The following is a 14,327-nucleotide window of genomic DNA, read 5'->3' as shown; positions in this document are numbered from 1 at the left end:
AGGCAGGGTAGCTGGTGTCCCAGGGTGGGCAGGGAGCTGGGGCTCAGTCTCCTTTAAGCCCTGCCTCTGGCCACTTAGCCTGGGCTATAATGATCTGAGCCAGAAGGGATGTGTGTACATGTGGGTGTGTGTGTCTGTGCACACACATGTGGAGTCGGTTCCCTCTGTTCTATTTCTTCACCACTGTTTTATGGGAAATAAAGGACCCAGGAGTCAGAGCCCAGGACTTTGGGGCCCCAGCACCCAGAGTGCCCACTACATGGCACAATCAAGATTTGAATCAAGGACCAGCAGTTAGCGTAATGGCTATGTTGCTGGACTCCCACGTAGTCGACCGCAGTTTGAGTCCCGGACCCAGTGGCTTAAACGTACGCTGGGCATGTGTGTGTGTGTGCACAAGACGCCAAGAGGAGAATGGAGGAGAAGGGATTGTGGCATGACCATCCCCCCTGGGGGGTGATTTCTCGCTTTCTGTCTCTCTCTTTCTCTCTCTGTCTGACGAGCGTACGTGCCCTATAGCAAAAACCTCTCAAAAAAAAAAAAAAAAAAAAAGAGGAAAGGCACAGTGTCTATTTGCATTCACCTTACTGGGCCTATTTCCATCCTTCACTTCTAGGTGTCTTCAGACAGGCTGCAAGGAGGGCCAGAGGGTGGCCAGGACCCCTCCTGGAAGTTCTTCCCCTGGCAGTGGAGAAGATATTTGATCCTGCTTTCATCTGAGTTCAGGCACCGAAGAGAGAGCTTACCTCAAAATGAGTTTCAAGGCTGTTTTGAATTCAATTGTGTCATACCCCAATCCCCAAAAGACAAGTAGAAGTCTTCACCCTCAGTACCTCATAATATGTCCTTATTTGAATTAAGGCCGTTCTGGATATAAATAGTTGAGATAAGGTCATACTGGAATAGGGTGAGTCCCTAAGCCAATATGGCTGGCATCCTTAGAGGAAGGGGACCAAGTCACTCAGGCTGAAAAGACCATGTGACAACAGAGGCAGAGACTAGAATGACACATGCAGAAGCCAAGGCATGCCAAGGATTACCAGCAGAAGCTGAAAGCAGCAAGGAAGAATTCTCCCCTACAGGCTTCAGAGGAACCGTGGCCCTCTCTTTACCTTCGCTTCAGCCTTCTAGCTTCCAGAATTGTGAGATGCTACAGTTTTGTTGTTTTAAGGCCCTAGCTGTGGGACTTTGTGACAGCAGGAGGAAACTAATGTGTAGATGGAAGCAACGTTACTTCAATAGCACCTTTAAATAGCATCAGCATTGTCTGTGCCCTGCCAGTTGATGGTGCCAACACATCTTGGAGACTCATCAGTCATTCACTCTACTCCCAGAAAGTCCTTGAGGAGATCTGGTCACAGTCAGGCAAGGAGGATCTCTGTGTAACGAGCCCCACTGGGATCTTGGGCAGAGACCAGGCCTGGGGTTAGGGGTTGGTGCTTAGTAGGTCCTAGTCCTGGCTTCCAGTGTCTGCTGCAAAGCCTCATTAAGGGCCACTCCTGGGAAATCTGTTAAGACACACTTTCTCAGTCTGAGCTAATGTGATTCAAATTAATGTCTTAGCAGAAGAGCAAATTATTGTAGGTCATGAACCATCAGAGGCTACTAGAGAATACTTGACATTATGAATGTTAAGTGTGTGAATACTGAGGACTATGGCAATGAATGAGGCATCCTAGTACCATCCCAGCGTGTCTCCATCTTGCCCTAAATGCCCCAGTTGGTCCCAGATGTTCAGACCTGTCTCTTTTGCCATGTATCATGCCTGTGGGGGCGAGGTTCAGGGGAGCTCTGCTGTATAGCTCCCATGTGCACCATCAACCTTATTAAAACAGCTCTCCTCAAACCACACCTGGCTAACCTGAGAAACAAATTCAAGTTCTCAGTAACAGTAATAAGCCCCATTTGCTTACCTCCTATGTTTTGTTACTAGTCAATGTCCTATTTCACCCTCACAATAATTCAGTCAGGTGGCCTCTTAGATCCTTGTTATAGATGAGGACACATCAGCTCAGAGAGGTTGAGGACTTGACCCTTAGTCATACAGCTGGTGATAGGAAGAGCTGGAGTCCCAGTTCATTTGACTCCAAAGTCCCAGCTGTTTCCACTCTGTCCCCCTCGCAGCAGAGCTGCCTACTTTCTGACAGTAGCCTTTTAGAGAACCATAACCCTTAGGAATTTGAGGGAGTGTGACATGCTGTGGATGGAAAATGTTGTAGAGGCGAATCCTTCTGGGGCAGTCTTTATGCCTGTGAATTCAAAAAAGTCTCGATACTCAGTTCTGAGTTTATATTTAGCTTCTTTCAATCTTACCAGTGGCCCAGGCAAGGTCCAGAACTCTGTCGGCCTTCTTGGGCAGAGCTGTCAAGCAGATTGGACTCTACCTATTCAAATGCTCGTGACATTTGAGATGAAGTATTTTCTCAGTTAATTTTAACCTGTCAGTTTTCATTTTTTTCACTGAAGCCCAAATAGCAATGTGTCACCTCCCTAAACAAAGCACCAGCATTGACTCCCACTTTGGGTTAGAACTGTGGAAAATGCCAGAATCAGGAAGTCAGGACTTGTGTTTGTGAATGTGGAAGAAAGATCATGGGTTTACATAAAATTATGGAGAAACCTATTCCATAGGAAGCTGTGCAACTGTTAAAATGTCAATGAATCATTATAAAAAAGGCTTTTGTAATATATTGTGGGGTAAAAGGAATGGGCCACAAAATATGCAGTGTAACCCATTTTGTATTTAGAAATATATCTACACATCAAAATTTTCAACAAAGTATAACCTGAAATAATTATCATTGTTATCTCTAGTTAGTGAGATTCTGAATGATTTTATCTTTATCTATTTTTCTGAGTTTTTTGGTCCCTAACTTTTCCTCAGAATTAAATGTGTGTATATTTATTTTGATTTTCTGAAGAATTATTTATTTAATTTAATTTTTTTTTTCTTTTTTTTTTTTTTTGAGAGGTTTTCGCTATAGGGCGCATGTGCTCGCCAGACAGAGAGAGACATAGAGACAGAAAGCGAGAAATCACCCCCCAGGGGGGGTGGTCACACCGCAATCCCTTCTCCTCCATTCTCCTCTCGGGATCTTGGGCACACACGCACACGTGCCCGGCGTGAGTTCTAAGCCACCGGGTCCGGGATGTGAACTGCGGTCAACTATGTGGGAATCCAGCGACATAGCCATTACGCTAACTGCTGGTTCCCTATTATTATTTTTTTCAGTTTGACCTGGTGGATTAAGATGCCCCCTTGGACTAATCCCCTATTAGGTATGAGATTTAGAAAATGTCACAGAGGCAAGGAAACTCTAAAACATCCCGTTTTCACAGCTTCCTCACTTGCTGCATGCCCTTGGCTCTGCTTGGGCTGTGACGGCTGGAGCAGGTTGTAAGACCTATCCCCTACCATGCCTCCTCAGAGGTGGTGCGCATACCCAGTCATTCAACAAGTAATTATAAGCAACTTGTATGTACTAAGCTTTATGTTGCATCCTAGAGTGAGAGAAATAGTTGCTACTTTCAAGACAGTCATTATTTTAAAAAGAGAGCAAATGAAACAGGGAAACAAAGTGTTACCAAACAATGCTGTACCACAGTAGATCAACTAAGCAGGTAGAGGAACTTTTCCTGTCTCAGGGGGTTGGAAAGGGCTTCACCAGGAGAGCAACATTTAAGCCGGGTCTTACGGTATACATAGGAGACGGGGCCAGCAGGTGGCATAGTGGTTAAGACACTGGACTTCCACATGGCTAACTGTGGTTTGGCCGCAGACCTGGAAGCTTGCTTTCTCACTTTCCCCCTGTCTCTCTCTGGTCAAATTAAAATAATAATAATAATGGTAAATAAAATTTAAGAAAAAGAAAAGAAAATGTGATGATACATATATTCACACACATATACATACATACACACATCATACACACAAATATGTATGTGTGTGTGTGTGTGTATAAAACAAAAAAAGTAGGGGAAGGCTACTGTTAAAAGTGGGAATAGTAAGAGTAATGGTTTTGAGTGACAGAGAAACTGTTATAGGGAACTAGAAGACATTCATTGTCAAGAAAAAGACAGTCAACATGGGGCAAGAGGAGGCAGAGAAATGCCAGGAGAAAAACTACAAGAGGAAGAAAGGGGCCTGATTTTTGCTATAGAGAACATGCACTTGCTGGAGGGGGGGATGGGTCATGCCACATCCTCCTTCAGTTTCCTCTGGGGATTTTGGGCTCACACCCCCCCCCAACTCCCCCCCCCCTTGTATTTTCAAGCCTCCTTACGGAATTGAACTGCAGTCGATCATTTGGGAATCCAGCCATGTAACCATTACACCATCTGCTGGTCCCATGTAGGCAAGTTATTAAGAGGAGCTAAATCATGGTGACTATAGTGGTGAGGAGAGTAGCTGTTATTCATCCACGTTTGCCTCACGGTACTCTCCGTCATGGCTGCTTTTCTTTAGATTGTGGGTCCCTGCAGGGAGCTGCCCACTCTACACTCCTGAATTGCCAGCAGCTGCTACAGATCTCAGCCACCTCCTCTCCCTCTTTCCTGAACACGCACTTCTGAGGACAGAGTCCTTGGCAGGGCTGGTCTCTGGGCTGAACCCTCCTTGCCACTAGCAAGGAAAGGCCTGTGCCCCTCGGAGGAGTGGGCAGATGGCAAGGCCTGCCCTCCCAGCTGGACAGCCGCACTGGACCAGCAGCGCCTTTTCAAGTGTGCAGGAAATGACAGGAGCCCCCAGGCCAACATCCGCCCTCCCACATATCCACACTTGGCAGCCTCACCTGTCTCCAGACAACTGTTTTCTTGCATATCAAACTGACAGAAGGAAAGAGCTGGGCTTCTGAATTTTTAAAGAAATTATAATTCAGACACTTTCTGTTCTGCTAGGTGATACCGTTAGTTTTTATGTACCATTTAGTGCTCCTTACATGGTATTGTTCAGCCTGGGGTGCAGGAACTGTCCCTTCTGCTGGTCCCCAGAACTTACTTAACCATGGTCCTTGCTGGTCTGCCTGGAAAGCAACTGGACCTTTCTGTCTTGTGAACATTTACACAAATGGGAACTGTCACTGTTAATCTGTGCAGGGAGCCCAGTTGCAGAGTTCCCCCTGGGTGTGGGATGCCATGGTGTCGTGTCAACTTCCATCCTCATGTTAAGTTGGCACCTCCATGAGCAAGACCTCTTAGAAGATGAGGAAGGCTTCCTTCCCTTCTGGACCTTCCCAAATAGAAGCCAAATTCACAGCTTGTTAAGTCTCCAAGTCAGTATCACAGTGCTCTTGTGAGCTGTCAGGCAGGCCAGGGCAGCTTGTCCCATACATGGGCAGAAAAGCTTTCATGGAGGAAGAGCTCAAGGGTTCTCTGTGAACAGGCCTGGGAACTGAGATGGGGAGCAGACTGAGATATTTCTAAGAGGGAGGAGACATGAGGAATGGAAAGGATATTTCAGACAAGAGTAATGATATGAGTCCTGGACACAGTAGCTTGAAAAACATGCAATGTGCACATGCATACATGCAGAATGGAGAAATGGAGAAAGCATTGTGAAGACCATACCTTATGAGGGGGGTAATTTGTCCTCCCCTTCTCACACACACACACACACGCACACATGCACACCTACAACTAGTTCTATTGGGAGACATCTCTGGGATATGGCCTGTACATGGCTGTTTTAAAAAGATGCTGATACTGGGGCTGGTGGTCTGATGGTTAAAGTAACTGGATCCCACACAACTGACTGCATAGTTCAAGTCCTGGACCCAGTGTCTTAAAAACATGCCTGGCAGGGAACCAGCAGTTAGCGTAATGGCTATGTCGCTGGACTCCCACGTAGTTGACCGCGGTTCGTGCCCCGGACCCGGTGGCTTAAAACTCACGCCGGGCGTGTGTGCGTGCGTGCCCAAGATCCCGAGAGGAGAATGGAGGAGAAGGGATTGCGGCGTGACCATCCCCCCTGGGGGGTGATTTCTCGCTTTCTGTCTCTATGTCTCTCTTTGTCTGTCTGGCGAGCGCACGCGCCCTACAGTGAAAATCTCTCCAAAAAAAAAAAAAATGCCTGGCACATGTGCGTGTTTGCCTAAAATCTTGAGATGAGAATGGAGGGTAATGAATTGGTGTGGCCATCCACCCTGGGGGGGGCAGGGAGTGGTGCTTTCTCACTGCTCCTCTGTCTCTGTCTCTCTCTGACATGCACAAATAGTCTGTAACAAAAAAAATAAAAATAAAAAACCTCCAGTGTGTATCACCGATGTAATTAAATTATAAGATTCTGTTAGTTCCAAACAACCATGTTTCTGAGGCATGAAAAGTTGGTGAAAGGACCAATGTGAAGGAATTCCTGGCCAGCCCAGCACTGGCTTTCACAGCCTGAGGGTTCATCTCACCGTGTAGACCTTGCATCTGAATCACAGGAGCTATGCTGATTATTTCAGGATAAAGCTGATGCTGGAAGATTGGGGTGGGGAGTGGAGAGACCGAATGATCCAGATAATTGCAGTGGTGGTGATGTCCTCCCAGCATGCCCTAGGGTGGTGGGAGCCCATTAGTCATGGGTTGGTGAGAAGAGGTGGTTGAGGAACAGGGAATAAATAAAAAGAGTGAGCAGTCATGTCTCAAGCAGGCCTGCGAGGGCGGGGAGTGGCTGCCAGTGTCCCAGGCAGGGAGGCTGAGACATGAGTCACACCCAGAGACACTGACCTGGCAGCGCCTGCCTCTCTAGGAGAAGGGGGAGGAGGTGGGCTCTAGAGGTTCTGAATGTCAGGCTCTGCCTCTTGCTATATCCTTGAGCTTCAGATCTTTGCCATCCCTTGTCACTAGCCTTTGCAAAGCTACATGATTGAGAGATCTCTATTCCAAGTTCTTCTGCCACTCTTTATCCTCAAGCCATCAGAAGCTTTAGTGCTGAGAGCTATAGCTTCCTAGCCATTGTTCTGGACTGTAGAACCGGAACATTCTGGCCCCATGGGATCGCTCTGTATTTTAGACAGCAGGACTGGTGTGTGAAGATGGGAGGAAGGAACAATTTTTGTTATTACATTCTCAGCAATCTGTTTCTCCCCAGGGCCTAAGTCTGTTCTTGTCCCCTTCTCATTATGTGACCCCTAGCAAATACAGGAGGACCTCTGCCCAGAAAGAAGGTTTTTCTAAAGTTCTGAGAAGATCTAGACTCCTCCTCTGGACAGTGTAGGCAGCTCTTCAGAGTTCCTGAAAAGCCAGCAGTTGCTGGATGACATTGGCAGGTGCACTGTGTCCTGCCAGGGCCACTCCAGCTGAGAAGTTACAGTCCTTTTCTGCCCTCTGAGATCCACATTCATTTTATATGTTTGATTTTTAATCACCAGAGGGCACATGCACTCATCAGAGAGAGAGTGAGAGAGAGAAAATACACCCTCAGTGGGGCATAATCATGCTGCAATTCTTTTTTTTTTTTTAAGAATTATTTATCTACCTACCTTCCTTCCTTCCTTTCTTTCTTCCTTCCTTCCTTCCTTTCTTTCTTTCTTTCTTTCTTTCTTTCTTTCTTTCTTTCTTTCTTTCTTTCTTTCTTTCTTTTAATTTGACCAGAGAGAGACAGAGTGTGAGAAAGAGAGAGACAGAGAGAAAGAGGGAAAGTGAGAAAACAAGCTGCCAGGTCTGGGACTTGAACCAGTCAGCCATGTGGGAGTCCAGTGCCCTTAACTACAGCACCACCTGCAGGCCCCTACAATTCTTTTTTCTACTATCCTCCCTCCTGTCAGGATTTTGGGCATGAATGCACATGTGCCCTGCATGTTTCTCAAGCCCCTGGAACTGGGACTTGAACAGCCACCAGCCATGTGAGATCCAGCTCTCTTAACTACTGTGGGACCAGCCCTGGGATCCACTTTCAAGGAAGCCAGCCTGAGGCCAGGGAGAACCTTCTATCCCTTGGAATCTTAGTACTGAGCTGGAATTAGTTCTCCCCTTTTCTCTCAGCTCTGTGTTTTGTAGCCTCCTGGGACAGGACCTTACCACAGCCCAGTACCTTTCCCTATCTATCAATAGATCTGTTTTTACACCTGGCTCAATGCTCTGGCCTCAGACAGGACTGCAACTTGGGGTGGTTGTCTCCGGCCTTCAGGCTTACTAAGGGCAGCCTAGGAAGGAGCTGAGGTTGGAAGGCTTCTGGCAACCTTGGCAACGAAGTATTGAATTTGTTTAAAGTAATTGAAAGTTATATGCTTCTTGTGTGAAGGATTTTATTCCCCAGGGATTTGCTTGACCATGTGGGACAGCCTGTTTGTCCCCCCACAGGTCACAGAACTGAGGGCTCATATGTTTTATCCACAGCTAGATGTTTACATGCCTGCCTCTAAAAATGTTCTCTTCTAGAATAGCTTTTATTTTAACCTTTTTTTTTTTTAATATAGAGAGATTTTTGCTATAGGACAGCTGTACTTGCTGGGGAGACAGAAAGAGACAGAGAGACAGAGTGAGAAATCACCTTCCAGAGGAGGTGGCCATGCCACAATCCTTCCTCCTCCATTCTCCTCTTGGGATCTTGGGCATGCACACACACATGCCTGGTGTGATGTTTAGGCCACCGGGTCTGGGACTCAACCCCAGTCGACTATATGGGGGTCCAGCAAAGTAACCATTACACCATCTGCTGGTCCCAACTTTTATCTTGTCTTTGATCTGCCTTTTATCTTTTGAGTGAGCTGTGAGGAGACCAGTGTGAGGTGATAGTTAAGAGGTTGCCTATGTGCCAAACAAGGAATGTGAGATTTCCTTATCCCTGTACATTCCTTCCTGAACTACAGAGTGAGCTTGTATTCCAGCCTTGACCTTGAACATGGCCAGGCTGACAGTCCTGGAACAGGAGTGCTGCTAGGAAAGAACATGGAGATGTCATCAGAACAGAGGCCCTCCTTCCCAGAGCAGTGAAGAGGCTGGAGGCAGTCAGGATACTTCCCATCCATGGCCTCTGCCTTACAAAGCACCTAGACTCCCCTGGGATGGACTAGAGCAGTCATTTCACCCTGGTGAGCTGCCTCCATCCAGCATTGACATTTGGTTGGTAATTTGAGATTCTTGCTCCCATGTTGGCTAACCAATACAGTTGTCATAGCCATGTGTGGTTATTTAAATCGGAATGTTAATTAATTAAAATTAAATAAAGTTTAAAAACCTATTTCTCCATTGTACTAGCCACATTTCAAGTGTTCACAGGCCACACATGGCTCATGGCTACCTCACTGACCAGTGCAGGTACAGAATACCTCTGTTGTCACAGCTCTCTGACAGGATTTATCAGATCCTCTCTACACTGTCCTGTCTACAGAACTGATGCCTTTCCTACATTTTGGGGGAGGTTCAGAGGTTTCATTTGCCCTGCAGGCTTCCCTAGGCTTCCTCCCCAACTCACAGAACTGGCTCCCTTTGAGAAAGAAAAGTAGCAAGCCTCTGATAACCAGGCTAACTAGGCAACCCCCAGGCACTTTTGGGATCAACTAACAACCTAACATCAACTCCCCAAACTAAGGCCTTTCTGTGTCTTCTGGCAACACTTCTCAATTAGGCTGTCCTCTTTCAGTACTACTTCGAAACTGGTTGACACTGGATGAAGAGACCCATCAGACAGTCCAATGTTTTGAGAATATTCCTTTCCTGGTTCCTCGGGGTCACCCTTCCCTTCCCATCAGCATCACCACTACCCAAAATAAAACTGTTGGTATGCCGAATGCAGCTCTTTAAGCTCCTGTATCAGAATTACTTGTGAGTTATTGCAGATTTTGTAGAGGTCCCCGTGCTAAGCCAATGGAATCAGAATCTCCAAAGTGTGGTCCACTGAATTTAAGATACCCTGTTAGTGAGGAAGCTGCACAGGAAACCATCCCGGAGTCCTTGGAAACTAGAAATTGATCCCTTTTGCATTCTGAGGTCTCTGGTATATTACAGACCATTTTGCCTCTGAGGCCAAGAAGTGGATGCTAGAAGCTGGAGTTGGTGGGAGAGGGGGTAACAGGATGTTTCTTGTCTTCTCTTGTTCTCCCCCTGCCCCCTCTCCAGGTGTGTATACATATATAGTTGCATAGAGACACATGTTCACATAAATGGACTACTCAGTTATAAGTTCTGCTGGTTAACTATATAATAGACTGAAGTTTAAGAAGAACCAGTTTTCAGGCCAGCAGGTGGTGCAGAGGTTAAGGTTAGATCCTGCATGGTCAGCTGAGCGCATTGAGTCCAGATCCGGTGTCTGGAAAAACACACGGGGCACTTATGTGTGCATGCTCAAAATCCCAAGAGGAGAATGGAGAAGAGATTGCAGCAGGGTCTCCTACTTGGGGGAAGCTTTCTCATTTTCCCTCTCTGTCTCTCTCTGGCAAGTGCACAGGTCCTATAGCAAACAAACAAACAAAAAAGAACCTGTTCAAAGCCTGGCTTTGTGGGGCAGAAATATGTTCCTGCCATTCTCTAACAGGTTGCATGAACCCTCCCTGGTCTCAGGACCTGCCTCACATACGCGCGCACACACACACACCCCTAGGGGTGGGCAGGTGGTGTGGTTAAGGTGCTGGACCCCCACACAGCCAACCACAGTTTGAGTCTCATACCTGGCGGCTTGCTCTCTCACTTTCTCTCCTTCTCTCATCAAATTAAAAAATAATAATAACAAAAATAAATAAATATTTTTAAAAAAATCTAAATCAGGGTTTCACGACCTTTTTTCTCTTGCTTTAAGATGCATGCATTCACCGGAGAGAGAGACAAAGACAATGAGAGGAAAAGTGAGAAACCACCCCCTAGGGAGGATGGCCATGCCACAATCCCTTCTCCTCCATTCTCCTCTTGGGATTCTGGGCATGCATGTACACATGGCCGACATGAGTTTTAAATCACTGGGTCTGGGACTTGACCACGATCGACTACATGGGAGTCCAGAGACATAATCATTACTCCATCTGCTGGTCCCAATGACCTTTTAAAAATAAATAAAAACCTCACCTCATACTTCAGTGAACATAAAACTGTACCCCTAGGATTCTAATATGCCATTGTCTTTCCTCTTCTTGTCCTTCCCAAATGTTCTGCAATTTTTGTTGCAAAAAAATAAAGTTTATCCCTCATTTTCCAAATATAAAAAAAATCTATATGCAAATAATTTTTTGTGTGCAGATAGAGTTCATTACAGAAAGAAAGTCCCTGTGCTAGAGCAGTTTCTCTAGCAGAAGCTTGCTGTCAGAATCCCCCACAGAGCTGTTAAAACAGATTGCTGGGCCCTACCCCTAGAGTTTCTCATTCAGGAGGCCTGGGGTGGTGCTGGAGTATTTGCATGCTAACAAGCTTGTGATGCTGCTTGTTGGGAGAACCACACTTCGAGAATCACTGCTCTAGAATGTTCATATCCCCTCCCTAGAGCCAGAGCAAAAGCCAAGCCTTTAAGTAAACACAAAGAGTGCCCAGATTATCACATGTGCTATCATCCTTTTCAGAGTAGAGCACCTACAGGAGAATTCAGTGTTGGTTTTAGTACTATTGATAGCTTCTCCAGGTCAATCTCTGCATTTTTATGCTAGCCAGGTCTTTCAGCAAAGATTCCATCCACACTAGTTAACCATGAAGGGATAAAGGAAATGAAGAACACTTTCTTGCTAAAGTAATATTGAACACACATTTTCAAAACCCACATCTAGGCTGGCCCAGCCTTTGTGGCACAGTCACTAGTGTACTGAATTGCAGTGCTGGAAGCCACATGACCAACTGTGGGTTTGAATTCCCTGCCTGACTTGAAACACACAAGCCCAAGATCCTGACAAGCTGGGAGAAGGGGATTATGGTGTGACCAGACCCTATTGGGAGTGCTTCTCTCTCTCGTGCATACATGCACTATTATGAATAATTATTTTATTAAGATTATTATAAACTTAATAAAGGTGTGAGAAAAATCCAAACTTGAAGGAAAAAAAAAAAAGAGGCTAGCCCATATGTAGTGATTAAGCACCATGCAGAGGGAGCCACATCTCACCCAGTGGACTACATGCAAATCTTGGCCTAGAGGCTTGAGAAACGTGCCAGGCAAATGTGTGCACATACCCTAAGATCCTGATGGAATGTTGGTGTGACCAAGTCTCATTGTAGGGCACTTTGTCTCTCTCTTTCTCTCTAGCGCTGCACGCAGTCAGTGTTTAAACACACACACACACAATTCCAGGGACCAGAGAGTGATGGGCAGGTTCCACATTTGTATCTGGAGACTTCCTGAGTGTCCCGGGCTGGCATGAGCTCATGATCCAGGGCCAGCTAGTGGTGGATCACAGCACTGCAAGCTTGATGGGCATGCTGTCTCTGTTTCTTTTTCTTTCTGTCTCTCTTGCTCTGGAAAAAAGAAATACAATTTTTAAAAAATCCACATGGGGGGACCAGCATTTAGCATAACGGCTATGTCGCTGGACTCCCATGTAGTCGACCATGGTTCAAGCCCCGGACCTGGCGGCTTAAAACTCACGCTGGGCGCGTGTGCGTGCGTGCCCAAGATCCCAAGAGGAGAATGGAGGAGAAGGGATTGTGGTGTGGCCATCCCCTCTGGGAGGTGATTTCTCACTTTCTGTCTGTCTCTCTCTGTCTGTCTGGCAAGCGCACACGCCCTATAGCAAAAGCGCCCAAAAAAAAAAAAAAAAAAAAGCCACATGGGGCTGGCAGGTGGCATGGTGGTTAAGGGCACTAAACTCCCACATAACTGACCACAGTTTCGAGTCCTGGACCTGCCGATTTCTTTTCTCACTTTCTGTTTTTTTCTCTCTCACTCTGTCCTTCTGGTCAACTCAATCAATAAATAAAGTTAAAATAATCCTTAAAAAAACCCACCCACATCAAGGAGGTTGAGAGTATGTGGTGTCTGTCTGTTGGTTAGATTTTAGGAGCACAATATCTAGTGAGCAAAACAGGAATTCATACAGTGAATGTGAACAGCATTAATGGGGAATTATAGGCTTCCTTTTCCAGTCAGGTCATGCAACAGATCGTTTAGCTTGTATATTAATTTGTGCCTTGGTGTCTCAGCATTGAAAAAGTTTGTGGAATAAATGAGAACCTTTTTGCTCCGTGTTTGTAAGTTTTGGCTTTTTCCAAACAATCCATCTCAAGCCCTCACCACAAAGCAGGTAAGCAGTCCTCTGACATTTGCATCTTGTTGGAAGTTTTACACTATTTATTTTTTGCTCTGGGAAGCAATCTAGTTCTCTGCCACAGAGGCTGTCAGGCAGTAACGAAGTGCCTGGGCTCATTCAGTTGTTTATGGGGCTTTCTTCAAAATCTTCAGCCTTTTCCCACGGACAGCAAATGCAGTGGAAAGTCTCTTAGCAACCACTGAGTGGGGCTCATCTGTCTTTGGCTGCACTGATGCCACTGCTTGTGGCTCACTAGCCCCTTTTACTCTCGGCTGGTCGGCCACGCATGGGAGTGTTACACTCAGCTCAAGAAAAGAGCTTTGAGACTTGAGCCCGAGGAGAGCAGAGGAGGAGGAGATGGCAGGGTCGGTAGTAGCGACTGCAGGTGACGGCGCCCCACAGTCCCCCTCCCCACCTCTTCCAGCCCCAGATGCTGGCCCGGCAAGGCAATAGCCAAAGTGTCTGTGCTGAACGTAGCTGTGCTGGAGAACCCGAGCCCTTTCCACAGCCCCTTCTGGTTCGAGATCAGCTTCGAGTGCAATGAAGTCCTGGCAGAAGGCTGACGCCCCCAAACCATTTCTCAACCTTGAGAGTGATGCCGTGGGTGTCACGGTGGTCCTCCTCATCACCTGCATCTACGAGGGACAGGAGTTCATCTGCATGGGCTACTACCTCAACAATGGATACCCGAACCCCAAGCTGCGGGAAAACCCGCCCTTGAAGCCAGACTTCTCGCAGCTCCAGTGGAACGTCTTGGCCTCCAACCCCCGGGTGACCCACTTCTCCATCAACTGGGACAACTGGAGTGTTACAGTGTACAGTCTGGAGGCTGTGGAGAACCAGGACTCCACCCTGGGGATTGGCCTCTCCCTCAGCTGCACACCTGTCAGGGACCTGGGCCTCCCTGGATCCATCCCCAAACTCCTCCCTAAGAACTCCATGGACTACATCTAAATGGGAATGCAGGCCCGATCGGGACCTTGGCCAGGCTCCCAGCACACCTAGAAAGGCAACCGGGTCTCCCAGAGGGCAGCGTGCAGGCCAACTAGAAAACTCTGGAGCCATCGACTGCATCCAGGCTTGCCAGACCTGGCCCGGAGGTGAGACCAGTCCTCAGGTCTCCCTCTGCCTTGGCCCAGAAGGATCATCTCTCTTCCATCACACAGTTCTATAAGAAGTAGGTAC

At 46.9% G+C, this 14,327-nt stretch overlaps 1 pseudogene; it reads left to right on the top strand.

Annotated features, from left to right (window-relative positions):
• Positions 1 to 14,096, top strand: part of LOC102472498 (histone chaperone ASF1B pseudogene) — a 51,031-nt pseudogene extending 36,935 nt beyond the window's left edge.
• The last annotated feature ends 231 nt before the right edge of the window (positions 14,097 to 14,327 follow it).

This window comes from Tupaia chinensis, unplaced genomic scaffold (genome assembly GCF_000334495.1).
Source record: "Tupaia chinensis unplaced genomic scaffold, TupChi_1.0 Scaffold139917_1, whole genome shotgun sequence".
NCBI lineage: Eukaryota > Metazoa > Chordata > Mammalia > Scandentia > Tupaiidae > Tupaia > Tupaia belangeri.
The sequence above is the reverse complement of the archived record's forward strand: the minus strand, read 5'-3'. Positions and strand labels throughout refer to the sequence as shown.